At 41.0% G+C, this 4,683-nt stretch overlaps 1 pseudogene; it reads right to left on the bottom strand.

Moving 5' to 3' along the window:
• Nucleotides 1–3,510: 3,510 nt before the first annotated feature.
• Nucleotides 3,511–3,609, bottom strand: LOC111823957 (annotated as a pseudogene).
• Between the last annotated feature and the right edge of the window lie 1,074 nt (nt 3,610–4,683).

Raw genomic sequence — 4,683 nt, 5'->3', positions numbered from 1 at the left:
GTCCTCATACTTAAAATTTAGTAATAAAGCATACACATCTAAAGTCAATTTTCTGAGTAAAATTCTCTCAACACCCAGTAAAACTTTCTTGAATGCAATTTCAGAATTTCTAAAGTAACATGGAAGCTGCTCAAGAATGTTCACATCAGTCCGGCCGGTGTGGCTCAGTGGTTGAGCATCGACCAATGAACCAGGAGGTCATGGTTCGATTCCCGATTCCAGGTCAGGGCACATGACTGGGTTGCGGGCTCTATCCCCAGTGTAGGATGTGCAGGCAGCTGATCAATGATTCTCATCATTGATGTTTCTATCTCTCCCTCTTCCTTCCTCTCTGAAATCAATAAAATTATACTAAAACAAAAAAATAATATTCACATCTTTTTCCCAGCCTTCCTGAAGCCTTTGCTCTCTGAAACCCTTTGAATAGGGCAAAATGTTCATTTTTATATTCATTCATTTACTCCTGCAAACTTGTATTGAGTGACTATTTTCAGGCCATACACTGTTCTGGGGACACAATGGTGAACAAGGCAAAATGGAAGCTCTCACTCTTGGAGCATTTGATAGGAATGCAGGGAGACAGTAAATGAGCAAAAATATCGGTGAACTTGGTGACTTTAGGCAGTAGTGGGTGCTCGGCAGGAAGTAAGTATGTGATATGACTGCGGGTGGTGGTGGGGGGAGCCTTGGCAAATTGTGATTGGGAGATCCCTGAAGGGCAAGGCAGAGGAAGAGCAATTACAGAGGCCCCAAGTGGGGAATGAGCTTGGCCAGAAGGAAAAACAGGAAGCAGGCCAGTATATCTGGAGGGCAGAGTCAGGGAGAGTGGTGGGAGACGTTAGAGGAGTGGGAGTGAACCAGACAGATCCTATGCGGCCTTGTTACCCTAATAGTTTTCCTGATTCTCCTTTAGTCTGTCCCACCTCTATCATTTAAAGCAAGCCGGCTAACAGACCAGTTCTATTTCATGAAACCACCTTCTTTCCTTTGAATGTAAGGGGTAGGAGTGAATAGGATGGTGAGAGTTTATTAGAAAAAACCTGTTTAATGTTTATGCCACTTGGAGATAAAAGAAGTACTGTGATCTTTTAAAGAAATAAGTCTAAAAGGACCCAAAGAAAAGATCCTAAAGTTTATTTACACTCTTCTTAAGGTAGTTTAGTCAGAAAGACTATGTTGAGTAGGTGATATATGCATACGTTATAAAATTCAGAGAGTACAAAGGCTGCAGAGTGCAAGGTATATCTTCCCACACAGCTTCCCTAGCCACCCATTTCGTAGATTTGCCCTAGACTCCTCTTTCAGGGAGGGAGGGATGGAAGGAGGAAGAGAGAGAGAGGAACAGGTAGTTAGCTTATAAAAGTCAGTACTGCTGTGCATCAGAGGTAAAAGATTGGGAAAATTTTTTGTTTAGTAGGACAAAGATATGCCAATTTTTTCTAGAAATGTATTTGAACTGGGCCACTTAAGTACCTGTGGTCTTTCTTTTTGGTTTTGTTTAAAATATATTTTTATTGATTTCAGAGAGGAAGGGAGAGGGAGAGAAAGATAGAAACATGTCTCCTGCACAGCCCTCCTATTGGGGATCAAGCCTGCAACTTGGGCATGTGCCCTGACCAGGAATCAAACTCTGACCTACGGGAATTGAACTGTGACCTCCTGGTTCATAGTTCGATACTCAACCACTGAACAACACTGGCTGGACTACCTATGGTTTTTCAGTACTTACCTAGTTTTACTGGTGTTTGGTTAAAATGCCAGGAAACCTTCTAGAGTGGGGAATTGCTGGGAATACAGAGGTGTGTGTGTGTGTGTGTGTGTGTGTGTGTGTGTGTGTATGATCAGTTATCGTGAGGCTGAAATTTGTTGGTGGTGGGCTATGTGTGTCAGGAGAGGCTACTTGCCTAACTGGCCTTCAAGCCCCTGGAAAGCGTCAGCAGTTGTCTAGGTCAGACTGGGTTTGCTGATTTCTAACAGGTTTCATTGTTTAGGCTACTCAGTCCATCTTTTAAGCTAAAGTGCCTTCCTTTTCAAGATAACGTATGTGCCTAAACTTGGTAGGAAGCTGTTTACTTTATCCAAATGCCTTTGCTCCCAGCCTTTGAATGGTGGCAGGTAGAATTCTGAATGGGATTGTGGCTTTTCATCACCTCCCGAGGCAGACCATGCTTTAAAATAAACTTCTATTTCTTTCTAACAGTCCCCCCAAAATGCCTGAGCTGGGTATGGGAAAACGTGATTGAAAAAGATCATCACAGTGCAACCTCCTTATTTACTTTGAAATAGAAAAAAAAAATCCTAGAATGATACACCTATATTCAAATGAGCATTTTCCCCCCATTTTCTTTATTTGACATTTTTATCATTTAGAAAGTATGTGCTCAGCAGGCTGGCATGGCTCAGTGGTTGAGTGTTGACCTATGAGCCAAGAGGTCACATTTTGATTGCTGGTCAGGACACCTGCGGGCTTGGTTGGTTTGGAGGGAGTTTGGGAGGGTGGGATGCAGGAGGCAGTCACTCAATGATTCTCTCTTATCATTGATGTTTCTGTCTCCCTCTCCCTTCTTCACTGAAATCAATAAAAATATATATTAAAAAGTGTGTGCTGCCGCTGCTTTCTTAGTGCATTTAATAAAAAATGGACTGTTGCTGCAAATCTGGTTTTGTATCTGAGGCAGAGTAAGATCGTGCCTTTTGTGTGTTTTATCCAAATATACTTTTAAAAAATTCTTAGATAGTTTAAACTTGTTTTCAAAATTGGAAACTGAAAAACTTGAGTCTCATAAAACAAGATCTTATTTTGGTGTATTTTGTGAGCAAATCTGAAAGGATATAAAGAAAATTAGTTTCTTCTACATATCAAAAATTATTACAAAATGAAAATTTAAAGCAAGTAGAAACTGTTATAAAGGGAAAACAACAGTATTATAAAGATTAAAAAGAAATAATCCCTTAAATAGACTTTCTTTCTATATAGCTAGTTGATCTCTTTATTCATAAACAGTAAAGTCCGTTAAAAGAACTGGTTGGAAAATCTTCTATGAGTCAGTTTTTTAACACTTTTATGATGGGCTTTATAAGAGCAGCTTAGCAATGAAAAACAGAAATGAATAAGAACTCAGACATACATTGCTTCTACTTGTAGTAAAAGGTGGAAGAGTAATAATTTTTTCATTGAATATTTAGGAATCCTAATAAAATATGCTCTAAGAAGTTATGTGCTTTAATATATATATATATATATATATATATATATATATATATATATATATATATATATATATATATTATGATCTAGAGAGAAAAGGAGGAGGAGAGAGATAGAAACACCAATGGTGAGAGAGAATTACCGATCGGCCACCTCTGGCACACCCCCACTGGGGATAGAGCCTGCAACCTGGCATGCGCCCTTGACTGGAATTGAACCCGGGACCCTTCAGTCCGCAGGCCAGTGCCCCATCCACTGAGCCAAACCAGCTAGGGCAGTTATGTGCTTTTATAAAACTTTTTTTTTTAATGGAATGTTTCACCAATTTGCATGTCATCCTTGCACAGGAGTCATGCTAATCTCTGTATCGTCCCAACTTTATTTTTTTAAATATATTTTTATTGATTTGGGAGAGGGAGAGAGAGAGAGAAAGAAACATCAGTGATGAGAATCATTAATGGGCTGCCTCCTGCACACCCCCTACTGGAGATCGAGCCTGCAAACCTGGAATGTGCCCTGACTGGGAATCGAACCATGACCTTCTGGTTCATAGGTTGATGTTCAACCACTGAGCCACACCTGGCCAGGCCCAACTTTATTTAATATGTTTTTATTGATTTTAGAGAGAGGGATAGAAACATCGATGAGAGAGAAACATCATCTATTGGCTACCTCCTGCACGCATGACTCCCTCCTGGGAATCTAACCTGTGACCTCCTGGTGCATGGGTGGATGATCAACCACTGGATTATGCTGGTTGGGCATCATTCCAACTTCAGTATATGTGCTGCCGAAGTGGGCACTAAAAATACTTTTTGGTTGTTGTTTTTTTAATTTATTGTTGAAAGTATTACATATGCCCATTCCCCGCCCGTTGTCCTCTCCCAGTGCCCCACCCCCACCCCGTGTCTGTGCCCATTTGCTATGCCTATAGCATACAAGTTCTTTGGTTGATCTCTTCCCCTTAACTCCCCTCCCCCCTCCCTGCCTTCCCTCTGAGGTTTGTTCCATGCTTCTCTGTCTCTGGATCTATTTTTGTTCATCAGTTTATGTTGTTCATTTTATTCCACAAATGAGTAAGATCATGTGATACTTATCCTTCTCTGACTGGCTTATTTCACTTAACATAATGCTCTCCAGGTCCATCCATGCTGTTGTAAATGGTAAGAGTTGTTTCTTTACCTTTTTTAAATCTTACTATTTTGTTTTTTAATCCTCACTTGAGGATATTTTTCCATTGATTTCTAGGGGGAGTGCAAGGAAGGGAGGGAGAGACAGAGAGAGAAACATCAATGTGAGAGAGACATGTCGATTGGTTGCCTCCTGCATGTGCCCCACCAGGGCTGGGGATTGAGCCTGCAACCGAGGTACATGCCCTTGACCAGAATCGAGCCCGGGGCCCTTCAGTCTGCAGGCCAATGCTCTATCCACTGAGCCAAACTGCCTAAGTCTAAGAACACTTTTTGTATGTGAGT

This window comes from Myotis lucifugus, unplaced genomic scaffold, assembly GCF_000147115.1.
Source record: "Myotis lucifugus unplaced genomic scaffold, Myoluc2.0 scaffold_772, whole genome shotgun sequence".
In the NCBI taxonomy this organism is placed as follows: Eukaryota; Metazoa; Chordata; class Mammalia; order Chiroptera; family Vespertilionidae; genus Myotis; species Myotis lucifugus.
Note: the sequence above shows the minus strand (reverse complement) of the source record. Positions and strands in the feature narration are given on the sequence as shown.